This window comes from Macrosteles quadrilineatus, unplaced genomic scaffold (assembly GCF_028750875.1).
Source record: "Macrosteles quadrilineatus isolate MER2022 unplaced genomic scaffold, UCM_ALF_1.0 Scaffold_4__1_contigs__length_99947679, whole genome shotgun sequence".
Classification (NCBI taxonomy): domain Eukaryota; kingdom Metazoa; phylum Arthropoda; class Insecta; order Hemiptera; family Cicadellidae; genus Macrosteles; species Macrosteles quadrilineatus.
Genome location: NW_026542597.1, coordinates 54,453,201 through 54,468,014, shown reverse-complemented (window position 1 = coordinate 54,468,014; position 14,814 = coordinate 54,453,201).

Here is a 14,814-nt window from a genome sequence, read left to right as displayed (position 1 = left end):
TATTGTAGCAACGTAGAAGTTGCGTCGTTGTATCGACGTTGTTATCGAGCTCGATCGTTGGCTATATACATTCTAAGTTCTTTTTGCTGTTCAGTAGGAATATTTTGCAGGACGGAGCTTATCATGCAGAAAACTTGCGCGAATGGATTAATATCAACCAAATGTTAAGTCAAAATGTGCATGAGTTCATTGCTGCAAGAGCCAGTAGCTTTGTTTAGCATTCTTTCTTGAACAGCGGTTTCGACGTCGTGGATATAAATTTGGGCATATGTGGGATGCTCCCCTTCTGACAGTTGAAAGGTGTCAATAGAGCGATGAATTGTGGCGTGCCACCTTACACATGAAAGGCCCTCCACCGTTATGTTCTTCAATTTTAGCTCGAGTGCTGACCATTGCAAGCGCAGAGTTTTACGATCTAAAGTTTCTTTGTAGTTTCTGATCAAATGATTTGCTCCATTTGGTAGGCTCTGGATATAATAGCTTTCTCGGTATGGTGGTAGATTCACTTTTCCATTATTGCAGCAGGATGAAAATCCTTCGCCTCGTCCTCTTTGTTCTTCTTTAAAATGTAGCACACCACAATTCTGACATTTTAATGCCATCTCGCCGAGTGAATGCTGCTGAGTTCTTGTATTTGTCAGTGTAATTTTGTAAGTACGCGTTGCCACTAAACACTTGACATTTTAAAACCAAAACAAACGGCTGGGATTTCTTTTACTAATGTATTGACATCTGTTTCAGAATATAATAACTTTCAAATCAATCACAATGTTATCCTTATGGAAGGAACTTTGAGGGCAGCCCATGCCCTTCAAAAGATGTATTTCGAAAATCTAAAGCCAGTTTGCACATCTACACACCTAGACGAGCAATTTGGTATATAATATGTGGGGTTAAATCTTAAAACAAAAAAGCCTTATTGTTCACAAAGTTTCATGTCGCGTATTAAATATATAAATAGATAGATGAACTAAGAGTTAAATTGTATTTTGTTTTAGTCACCTATGTATTTTAGTTTTATATTAAAATTCTGATACTATCCGAGATAGAAGTGTTTAGTAAATCTCCAGACTCTGGGGAATGAATGCCATTGTTGATATTATGTAGCATGAAGTTACTATCACACGGTATAACCAGAGCATCATTGTATATAAACATTAATCTTGCAACTTGCCATGACATACAACTGGCATTATATGTTTTAGACTTTCACTCTGTAAGATTGGGCTGGAAAGTCTATTTTTCAAAATTGTTTAAGTACTTAATATTCATTTGTTACTACACACAAATATTGGAATAAGTGTGTTACGCATTATATTAATAAAAAAATACATTTTTTATAAAACATAAATTTTCTATGTTCAAAGCTAAAAGGTATTGTTGTATTTAAATGTATTTAAACTTCCATAACAAATTCAGTAAATTTGATATATTTACCAGTAACTACAAGGAAAATACACAATATCTATTGTATTTATAGTGATAAAAACTCTAATGTCTTACTTTACAATAAGACATAGTAATCGTGTTTTATGTTTGAATATAATACCCTACTCATATTAGCTGCAACTTGACAAAGAAAAAATATGTTAGGCATACATTTTTTTTTTTTTTTTTAGTATTGTTTAAAATGAATTGACATATTTTATACTTCAATATCTAGTCCAAACACAGTTTGCGAACAAGTTTAATTTTATCTAAAATTCGATTTATCAAAGTAATTATTATATTCAAGATAAAATGGACATTAAATGTTTTAGTACATCCTTGGTACAGATAATCAACAAGTCTCCACTGCTATTACCTGAAGTTTAATAACATTTCAGTGTTATATTCGGGTATACATCAACGGTGTTGCAGCAATGCATGTTTGTATTCCAGGAAATGAGCATCTCGCTGAAAATGGATTACACAAATTATCTCTTTGGAGATTTTAGAGTCTTATTATAACAATGAAACTATCAATTATTTGTTTACATGGTGTGGATATCATTAAACATTTTAACGCCCGGTTTATTTTATATTAAATGTATAAAACATTTGATTGGGTGTCAATTATTTTAGCGTACACGAATAGTTGGGTTTGATCGCATATTTTTGCAAGCATATATAGTATATTTAATTTTTTACTATAGAAAGTATTTTTTTATGAAAAAGCAAGACTAGCCTAAACGTTTCCAATGACGCTCAACAATTTACAAATAACTCATGCAATACTGCACATCAACAGAATATCTTACTAATATTATAAATGTGAAAGTTTGTGTGGTTATTTGTTGGTTTGTTTGAAGGTCAATCACGCTTTAACCACTGGACGGATTGGGCTGAAATTTGGCATGATGATAGCTAATATTCCCGATTAACATATAGGCATATTCTTATCTCAAAAACCCTTTCGGGTTCCGCCCCAGTGGCTCTGTAGTTTCCCATGTTAAGAGTCTTCCGTAGTGGAAGCCATGTTGGATTTCTTCCCCATAAGAACAATTATGTAGTATTCATATTTAAAGGGAATCTAAGAATTTAGTCATCTGTTTCAACTAAAAAGTTGGTTCTATGATATGCAAAAGTATTAAAAAGTTATAAGATTTACCAACAGGGTGCAGCACTATTATTTTTTTGCACTTATGAAATCACCTAATTTGAACTAGGCAGCAAAAAAACTGTGATATTCAATGAGAGGATTGTTTACAGTTATGTTCATGTTTTTAATTGCATGAAAAATTTGTGATATTTTGGGAATTATTAATAGTTTATTTTTCTATATTGTTTAGGGGAAGTGTCAGAACATTATGATAATACAACATTAATATAACATTATTATAAAAGATACCGTAAATTTAAAGAAGCAAACTTTATCAAACTGTGTCCTCCCCCATTGCAAACGCTGTTGGAGTATAACTGCAATAAGCATTTTACACTTATATTCCAACCCCGTACGAAGGACGGGTGCTCTGCTAGTTTCAAATACTTCTTGGTATTTGTGTATACAAATTTAGTAATACGTATTAAATGTATTATAATTAGTCGTGGGGCTATTTTATCAGCGATTGGCAAAAGAACTATCTTCAATAGTCTTTTCAACATAATCTGAACAGCGTCATCGATTATGTTTTAACTTATATGAGTTTTATTGAGTGTACGTTCTTTATTATATAGATCTTCTAATATTTAAATACAGTCAAGCCAGTGTGGAATCTTAACATCTACAGAGCCAATGCTCTTGCAAATATTTGGCGTCCTAACATATTTTCTTGTTTGCTACCACCTGGAATTGTTCCTAGTATTGCGGAATGCATCAGAATGCAGCTTAGAGTAAAATTCTAGTACATTCCTGGGAGCATTAGGAAATGTTGAGAAAATACTGACAGCAGATACACAACACTTTTTAGAGCAGCCTTTAAATTATAAGACTTGGTAACATCAAGCACATATTTCTGTATGTTTTGTTTCGTAATAAATTATACTTTAAGTTTAATAGACAGCAAATATAATGTAAGCTGTAATGTACATTATTTTACATTTGAACAATATTGGTTGAATTATCTATTGGTTGAGTTATCATGTGGAAGCTGGAATGCATAGATATTTTTATTAGTATTTTTCTTTAGATTTCAGATTTTTATTTTGTTTTTGTTTCCATGTTTGAAAGGTTAAGATGCAACTATTCACTTACTAATGTGTTAATCGTGGCTGGTTTATTATTTTATTACAAAATTTGTGCCTAAAATAATATAGCTTTAGTTTCTAACAATTATTTTAATAATACAATCTAGAGAGAGGTTGTATATCAGTGTCGGACTCTAGTAACTTGCTGTCTAGGGTATACCAGTGACATTGGTGGAATTGCTTTTCATCAAGTTACTTTTCAGGAAATGTTTTATTGTGCTTACTTAAGTATTGTTTTTTTTTTAGTTTAAAATGGCGTAATATCACATTTTCTATTACTGATTCGTAAAACAACATAAAAATTATTTTCTGGAAGTCGATCTCATCTTTAGATATGAGGTTAGGTCAATTACAAGGATTGTCAACAAATCAGACAAACAATCAACGTAAACAATAGACAAATTATAGCTCAATAATCCAAAGAAAATTTTTATACAGAGGATTTCTTATTCACTTTAAATTAAGAAAATGTTAACTTATATTTTAATTTACACATATGGCAATTAATAATAGGAATGTGGTTGGACACTTAGAATCAGTTACTGTTGTGCAAAATGTCTAGCTGGAGTGGTGCTCGCCAACAATCAAAAGGTCACCGGTTGGATCCTGAGTAAAGACAATAGCTTCTTGATGGTTAGAAACTGGATGTAGCTGTTCCTGATCGTTGGGCGTTAAATAATACTATCCTGACATATTATGAAACAGCTGATGTTAGTCAGTAGAAAAGCTACACAGATCATCTCACCTACACTCATCCTTCACTCATATTTGGGTTGAAATACGCACCTAGAGGGCATCCCCATCTCAATAAGTTGATTGTTATTAACCTATATTCCGCAACTAACTATGTTTGATAGCCGATAAAATTCGGATTGCTTAGAAGGTAATTATGTCCTTTGTACAATCCAACAAACTACTGGTCCATGTCCTTGTCGACTGTAACAAACAAAATCTAATTACAATCATAAAACCTTATGCATAAAAAGGTATTGTTAAAAGATGTGAGTATTGTAAAAGTATGACTCAAACATAAACAAAACATACATTGTTTAATACATTAAATACATTTCACAAGTTTCTTAGCTATTATAGCTTCTAGATTACGAGGTTTTGGCAATGTGTAAATGGTTACATATTAATATAGACATACAGAAAAACTTCAAAATATTAGTTAGAAAACCTACAATTTGAATTACTTAGAAAATCATGACATAAAGTGAATGAATATTTCATGTAAATGTAAGTTAATGTTCATATAAAAAAAATATACTCAACAAATAGGAAAGACCCTTTATTTATCCCGGAATTTTGCAAATACAGAGGGACGTCCCATTGAACACAGCTCCATGACGCTCTTATCTGAATGGAATAACAAATCAGCTGTATATTTCAAACGTCTTGAGTTGGCTGATATCCATGTAAGCGAAAAACATGAGTTGATAATAAAGTATTTTTTGCAGTAGTGTGCGAATCACCCTACTTACTTTGATCTTTCAACTCTATAAAATATATGTTGGAGTTAGTTGTGTAAAATATAATATTTGTTCTTTTAGGTTGAAGCTACAATAACGCTGATTTGTTTTTAACAAACAAATAGTTTGAGAGCAGCTTTTATGGCGTTTTCCGCTTTGCGGTCAGTTCATTTTGCGGTCAGTCCATTTTCCGGTCAAGTGTAGATATGCGTGGGGATGAGGAGGTTCTAGGGATGGGAGTGTTTCCATTTTGCGGTCAGGTTTCGGTTACTGAAATACCAGACTATACTGAATAAGGGGTTCCATGTAGATGAGCAGCAACAGTTGTTGATTTTGTACAGTGGACGAGGCTTATATCTTCATGGCAAGTTGTTGAAGGAGCCATTCTTTTATATTACCAGACCCATTTTATATATTTTTAAACTGTGATTTTTTTTTAATTCATGTGTATACAATATTAAACTAATAAATAAGGTGATGATTACACGATCGTGCCACACGCTAGTCTGTATATCATCAACGATAATATCTAATGACCTTGACTGACATTCGTAACACAACCTTTGTGCAATCATTGATATCAATACTTTACACATTAAGGTATCACATAATATCTGAGATCAAAATTGCTATTTACGCTGCAGTTTTCCGCTTATGAAAATTGTGTACTATACTGAGTTGTTCGGTGGATAGAGCAATCGTATATGATAAGACAATACCCTGTTTGGTCCTGAGAAAAATCAGTATGTATTTATGGTTGTAACCCAAACATCCTTGTTTGTTGTACATGAATTTGAACGGATTGTGTTTTTGGCCTCTGGGGACCTCAAAATGAAAAAGTAAATCGGTCCCGGACCCAGATTTACCAAGATACCAACGATAATAGCGTATTCTCTTATGGGAAATTTGTTAAGTGTGCAGATGGCCTAATGGATTGCGTCACGGTGCGAGATAAACAGGTTCGACATTGCTTTATGCAAAATTAAGGCGAAGTTGGTAAGAAAAAGTGTTCAAATAAAATGTACCCTTGCCTTTCCTACAACACCAGAGCATGTTTGTAATAAGTTCGTCTTATGTTTGATGACCTACCCCTAGGTGCATTCGGAAAATTATTTCTAAAAAAATTGGCTGCGTTCCTATTTGCTACCAATAGAAATACTCATATAAACTCTTTTGTTTCTTGATAAATGAACAGCGACTACTTAGTTTTGATGTTAGGTTTGAAAACACAAATTTAACTTAAAACTATTATCGATAAATTGTTGTCTCTAAAAAGTTAAAATACCCATTTTTTTAAGCTCGTGTATACTACATATTGTTTCATTCGTGCAAGCCACGTTTGAAGATACAGTTCAACTCTGAAGCAGTGTACTAGATTCAGTCGTCAGCACTAACATATTTACGACAGTACCTGGGGATTTCAGCCAGACCTGGCTGTTCTACCTTTAACTTAAAAGAAGGAGAATTCTTAAGAATTGTATTGAATAGTTTGCTCTAGCAAATCGCTTCAAACAAGGAATAGAAAAAAATTTATGTTAGCAAACGATTTCAATACTTTTAAATATCCCAAAAATAAATATTCTGTAAAAAAGCTAAATTATCTACATTATTTGAACTAATATAAAATGGCGTAAGCTTCTTTTTATTATACTAAAACTATATGAACATTTTCAAAATAAAGCAATGTAGAGAAAATAAAGCAACACTAAAGAGGCCTTAGTAGTTAGCAAGTGTTTCTTTTTCTTTCATAGTCGTACTAAAATTGTTCTATTTTCCTTTGAACTACCATTTCTAGCCACAGTATTCTTTTGTTAAGATTTATATTTTAAATAGAATTTTATTTTATAGTTTTAAATCATTTCCTTTACATTATATCTCGAAATTTATCACTACACTTTGTAAAATATACACATTGAAAAGGGTAAAAACTTTACCTATGCAAGCACACAATAAGGTTTACCAATTTACATGTAATAGGAATTGGAAATTTACAAATTAAACTTAGTACCAGATCGATCTGTAAATTGTATTTTCTCTGCGCCTTCTGAGCACTACAGGGCAAGCATTTTTTTTTTAGTTTGAGTTTCCTACTGCAGTGCTTACAACCTTAATACTGGGGTACAGTGCGGTAACAGCTGATTGTTAGAAACATGTAATAATATTACACATTTTCAATAAATATCACTCAATTTTACATGTTTGCCAATCCAGTGTATTGTCATTACACTACAGTGTACTCACCTACTGTATTATAAATAAGCGATACAGTGTAAAGGTAGCAGGTCCTGTTGTCGTAGCTGGGTTATTACACTGTTTGTCATAAAGATATATCGTGGACCTCCATGTTTCTCGAAACACTACATAAACTTTTAAAATGAATGTTAATTTGATAATATTTATACTTATAGTATTTTGTTATATTTAACTGGAAAAACATTATTTTCAAAAAACAAAATATAAAGAAGAGCTTTCTACAATCAACTCATTTACGTATAATAGTTTGACTGGTCTAAATTGGCAAATACTTTGAAAGTGTATGTATATTTGTCTTTTCAGCAGTAGTACCTAAGTACCTAAAAATATCTTTGATTTTGACCGTGAAAACACGTCATATTATAGTCCATCACTAACCCAACTAATAATATAACGCTTGTTAAAATTAGTTATAACCACTTTCACTTCTAAAAGAACAACGTTTTAATTATGTAAAATATTTTGTATCATTGGTCATAAATTATATAGTCGGCATCCATTGAAATTGACATTACACAACATATAATTGCTCAATCTGGATCCAAACAACTTGCACATTATAAACAGTGTAGCTTTTATTGCAATTTAACTTAGCTACCTTCAGTTTAATATCGTGTCTGATATGATGTTGCACGCTATCCTCAACTCAGCATTGTATTACTGATGTATCTACAGTCTATTCTGAACTACATAATAGCTCGGTTTATACTTAATGTTACATTCTCCATTTAACTGTATTATTTACTCAATCCCATGCCTTTGCTTTAATTTATTTTAATGGTATAATTTTATGTTTAAGCTAGTTAGTTGTTTTATATAGGTAAACATAATTTTACCCGGAGCTTAGCATTTTTTACTGTCGCAATTGAAATTCAGCAAGGAAGCAATCTGTATGGATGAAAAAGAAATCCATTTAGAGATTTTATTTATTTATTCCTACTTATTCTTATAACTTTTTTTAATTTTAACACAAAAAAATATAAATCCAAATTCAATTAGTGAAAAATTTATCCGGCTTGTTGGCGTTTGGGTCTTTTTTCCATTAATTCTCTACCACTACTTTTTTATTGCAATTCCGTTTATTCAATACCAGATTCTTTTTCATAATCAGAATGTTTGGTTGATTAGGTTAGTTTAGAATAGTTTAATTTTATAATTGATATATTTATAGACTAGGCTAACTGTTAAAAATATCGGTACCTCAATAAAAAAGTAGTGGTAGTGAATTAACGGAAAAGAACTGGCATTTGTTTTAATTTTTAAAAATAATTAGACTTCACAGATATGAGGGAAATAAGTTGTTAATAAATATATACATATCGAACATGATATTATAACATGATATTATATACATGAATTAGTATATAATATACTATGTTTGTTTTATATGTTCTTCTATAAATGAGTCACAACGTCTACTCTACATGTACCTTGTTAGCTGTTTTTGCAACATCTTTCTTTATAATTCCCAATTTACAAATAAATGTTAAAGATAACAATGGTTACGGGCTGAATTCTACCACTATTCTCAGGAAAGTTCGCTCTGTTTTATTTAGTTTTCTTTAACACAATTGGCAATTATATATTTTTTTTTCAAGGAAAGTGTTAAATTTACGTGATTTTTACTATCTTACCTCACCTATTTGATGTGTGTTATAGTTTAGTGTTACAGTCTACTTGTAATAACAATAATAAATTATAAGAATAACAAATTAAAGTTATTATATGTATCTAAAGTGAGACAAGTTATATTTTTCGGAAATTTTTGACGACCTGTGGAAACACACCTAACAACTAAAAATTACTTTAGCATTAATGAAAATAATTATTTTTTTAAATATTAATTAAATAAGTACTAGTGAATCCACTAGATTATTTAAAACACTGTGAATAGTAACTTTTACTACATGCAAAACGTAACCAAATCATAGTTTCTGATTTGACCCAATAAGTAGTACTTTCCGTAACAAATTTTCCATTGTGATTATTTATAAAAAAAAAAAAACAATAGGTAAACATCAAAACTTAAAACAACCTTTTAAAACATAAATCATTTTAATATATATCATCACTACCATCCATGGCCACAAGACTGAGGGAGGCGATTATTTTCAAGTCTGCTCACGTAGATACGGCCAACGGCCGCGTCAGTCTCTATGTCCACCCTCAAAGGTTTATATCCCTCTATTGTACTTTGAAAACAATATCAGTGCAATTAGTAAGTAACGCGGTACGTTTCTAAACAAAATGTAAAATAATGACGTTCAAGTCTTGACGAGTTAACAATACAGTTGTAATTGTGTGATAAGAAAAAGTATATTTCAGGAATTGCTAGTTGCAGAGTTTAAAAAAAAAGTAATTTAATGCAATGATTTACCAGCAATAAGTTTTTATTTTATTTTTACACCACATTTCCCTCAATATTAGATCTACTTGTTTGCAGAAGAACAATGATTGTGGGAGTATCATTGCTGTAGTCATAAATAATTATTGTTCATTCACTGGAAGGCATGAATTTCGTTTTGTTCATTTGTTATTCACAGTTAGCTAAGTATAGTGGGTAAAGTAAATTAGCAGTTTATTGTTCCAAAACACTAAACGTTCAATTGAGTAGACAATGGTTTGGAGACGTTACCGTGGTTATTTGTTAGATAAAGACTCGCTGAGTTTGTGTTTTTTATTTATATTTGTAGATAGTGCAAAATAAAATGGCGGAGTTTGGTTATTGGTTAATAATCAAGCTGCCATGATTTATTATGAATTCAATAATATTTTCTATTCAATAATAAGTTTCGATGGCCCGCATCTCTAAAATTTAATATGTTTAGTTCCTGAACTTTTTTTACAATTTCTGACTAAACCAAGGTATAATAAATTAGATTATAATTTTGATATAATTAAAAATGGATAAAATAGTAATGGTAAAATGGATGGTTGGATTTGATAATAATAATAATAGGTCGAGTATGTAATTAACGTAGATCAATGAATAAATGCGTTGTTAAATAATCAATTTTTTTTTCTTTAGTGAATAGTAAACCACATAAAAAGCTTTAAATTCAGTATTGATTCAAACCACATCACCTGAAGCTCCACCTTCTATTGATACACAGGCAACATTGGCAACGGATCACTTAAACATTCTTGCTACCAAGACTGACAATCAGAATATACCTTATACCTGTTCAGTCCCATACAAATTATTGAGGGCATTACTAGTTTCTTCACTTAAGTTTACATACTACCAGAGACTAGTGGTACTTTATGATACTGAAGGCACAAGCAAGAGAAGCTGAAAGATAAGGGAAATTACAGAAGGTTTTTTATGACAAGTTACTGTAAGGTACTGTTCATGAACTTCTAATTGTTCCCTTACCCTCTAGCATGAGTTAATGATCTATAGAATCTAATAGATAATTAGTTCTAACCTAGCTTTAACCTAGGTCTACACCTAAAGTGAAACAAGATTAATATTGACATTTTTCTATTAATTTTGTTCATGACAATTCAGGTAGCGTCGCAGATAAGTACAGTATAGTTCTGAATTAGACCTTACACCCCGTGGACGGTTCATGTTCTATAGCTACATAGACAACAACATAGAATATTTTTTACAATTGCCAATGACGAGTTGGATGTGTACATAGGTAGACCAAGCATAATTTAAGCTTCCACATGATGTAGATTGACATCCGGTTCTATTTTATCGTTACTTTCTGATTCCAGTGAAGAAATGTGGCAAGATAAGTTTCACAAGATATAAACTGTTTGAGTCTGAATCTAATAGCACATTACTAAACTTAAATATTTAGTAACATAAATCTATTTGGTTAGTCTACAAGATCAGCCTTTGTATATAGTGTTTTAAAATACATAATATTATTACACTTTTATTTCATTTGGATATTTAAATGATATGCCAAGAAGTTTCATGGTTGGTATTTGGTAAAACAAGATTGTATTCTGTAAAAATATACCACTCACTAATTGTAATATGTATGACTTTGAACGTTTCAATCTATTGCTCACATAGCAATAGATAATGGTTTTTAATAAAACCATTTAGAAAAGACAGTTCAAACTCAAAGTTCAATCGTTGAATAAATTTGTCATAACATGCTTTTATTATTTACTCAAGGGAGTGCTTGAACAATATCATGGTCAGACAGGTTGAGAACAGATCATTGAGCATATCATGTACCCCATTTTCTCTGTAGTTATACATTCCTTTATGTCTTTGTACATTGTAGTGTACACCTTCTATTATTCTCGCAGTTTAATATTAAGATTTTTGATATAATTAGATTACAGCATACAAAAATAATAATGTAAGATTTCAAAGCAATACTGAAAATTTACAACAATTCTGTTAAATCATTTTAAATAATAAATATAATAAATTGAAAGTTAGACCATAGTTAATTTTAACACCACATTATGTAGCTGTATTAGAATAAAATTTCATTAAATCTACTTATGTTACTACAAATCGTATCTAAATATTATTTATCCCAAAAATAGGTAGTGCGTCACTAGAATGTAGTTTCCAAATATAAGTTTCAAAGAAAAATATTAGTTAATCACCATTTAAATTTATAAAATAATTTTCCTTGCATCTTACATACACACACATCCTATAACCGACCTAAAAACTAATAAAGTAGAATATCAAGGTGCGTATCTTATTCAGTCCAGGCAAACCCTTGTATCCAATACATTTGACTATGTATACTTTTCCAGTTGGCTCAATCAACCGTAAGATCTGCAGAAAACTGAAACATTCTCTTCGCAGGTTCGTCACTTTTGTATAACCACAAATCCATAAAAACATTTAAGCATAAAATTGAATATTAAAGAACCGTGTACTACAATGATTATCGTGTGCTTCATGCTAAGGTTGTGGACCCGGCCGGCAATAAGTATTAAAAATAAATTTCCCTAACACTGTTTACAGCATCACTGTTCCACTTGAATAAAATATTACGATGTTTTATTCATTGGCATAATTTATTAGAATGGTATACTGCAGGATAAAAAAGCTTACTTTATATAAGTAACATGTAATTTGGTAATGCGATTTAAAGCAAAATGCCCGTTTCTCAGCCCATGCATAGCAGTTTTGCATAGTAAGTAGGGACTGCAGCGTTGGACGATAACTTTGTTTTATCTGACATTGTCCTTCGCTGTCCTACTTTCTTTGAAAGTCGATAGTTCTCTTTTTCCACTCTTTCATCATGAACTTATCTAAGTGTTTGATTTTGTTTTAATTTGTATTATAGAGAATCCTGAAAACTCTTGGGTTGTGAAATATAGATCGTCTAGTCCTAATCCAATGTTAAGAGAATTTAACAACTATTTTATTTTTAATATATTTCTGATTTAAAAAAAATCACGATACGTTAGTTGATTTTACGAATTTATAAGTGTGCTCATAACTTTAATTTTAGATGTTTTATATAAACTGTAGTTCTCAGCAGAATACGACATTTGTAAAAGGACCTCTAACAGCCCAAGGATCTTTTGTATTGAAACATGGTTCTCGCATTTGTGGTTGACTAACAGCATACAACTATGATAAGCAAACATGATTATCACGATTATACACGGATATCACAACTTATTGACAAATTTGTCTATGCTAGAACAACGATGTATGTTAAATCAAAACTAAACTAAATTTTGAGGAGTTTAATACAAACCAGACTACACTCTGGAACTTGAACTTGAGTAGAACCGTTTCCTTTGTCTTCCTTTCTTTCTCCTTTCTTTCGTTTTTTGTCCTTTCTTTCTCTCATGAAACTAGCAGTGATTTCCGTGCCCCTTGTAGGCAATTTCAAATCCTATATATTAACATATTCAAGTTAAGATGGACAAAAGTCTACCCGAAACTTATCGAATTTAATTAGCATTGTCTTCAATTTCCCTCAATATAAAGATAAGTCACTTTTTGGTGAAAAGTTATTCGTCCGCTACAACTGAAAAAAAACTTCTTGACCTTAAAAGCTGTTGTTGCTGACCATTACCCGTTAATCTTAGTAAAACAAAATTTGTGCAAGACAATAGTACTGTGCTATTTATTTTTCTTTCTGTTCATATATAGGCCTTATAATATTATATACGGAAAAATAATTGATTTGCCATGATTATTATCGGTGGATAAAAAAAATACGGTTTTCTCAATATCATTTCTGTGGAAGTTTATAACTTAGACTGCTATGAAAGTAAATCTATGACAAGCGTTACCCTTTATACGTTAACTCCCTTGTAAACGACCGTCAAATAGATATGAATTAGTTATAAATACTATAGCTCAAAACTCTTATATCCTCAAAACGATTGGGTTGCGGAGTGAGTAGGCCTATAGTGAAGAATTCGCCTAGCATTCAAATTTCGAAGGTTTTACCTTAGGAAAATTTAGTAGTATTTGGTCGAAACTTGCCCCAGCTACCGTTTATCATTGAGGGCTTAATAAATTGTGGTTTTGAAACTGCTGACCTGCTCGTTAGTAACGTAGGTGTAATTATAAAAGCTAAACAGATAATTTCGCTCCAATCTGCTCTCATTATACGTAATTGATAAGATGGTATTTATCTCTGATTAATATTATAATCAAGTAGCCTCTTCACATAATAATGAAAGGGTAAAAATCTATAAAATTGAAATATAGCAATAAGTTTTATTAAAATTTACAACATATATAACTTTAGCTTCTCTAAACAGTGTGTAAAGCCTTGTTGACATAATTACATAGTTTGTATACAATGTCGGGTACATACAGCCAGTCTATGTACATAGTCCAGGTCTATGTACATTTACATAACATTACATCTACGGACTGTTTACACTATCAAACACTACAGCATTGGTCACTTCCACAGTGCAAGGCCTATTTCAAAATTCTACGCTGTAGCCCGTGACAAAACTAACTATCGATATTATTCAAAACTACCCTGTTCGAGTTAATTCCTACGCAATGAGTAATTTATTTAAATGTAATTTAATCAAGGAGATAATGCTACAAAGGCCTTTACTACATTTTTAGCCTAAGCCAACCACTTTGAACACATTTTTGATATGCCCTATATTACACCGCATCGCTTATATTTGCTTGAGAGTGCAAGTATTTCGAAACGACTATCCAAAAAATCTTGTAGCCTAATAAAAATAGTTAGTTATGTGAAACAAATTAACCAACACGTTAAATACAGAAAAAATTTGATCTGAAAACCGTCACATAATGTTGTTTCGTATCGGTAATATAATAACGGTTTTAATTATGAAAGACCTCTAAACACGTTACCCCTTAAATATTTATCACTTAGTCCTTTAAATAGCCTTTAGAGGTTAACTGTAAGAAAGTACCATGAAGTCCTAAGTTCGCCTCAATAAAGAATCATTTTCATTTCATTTCATAAATCTGTCC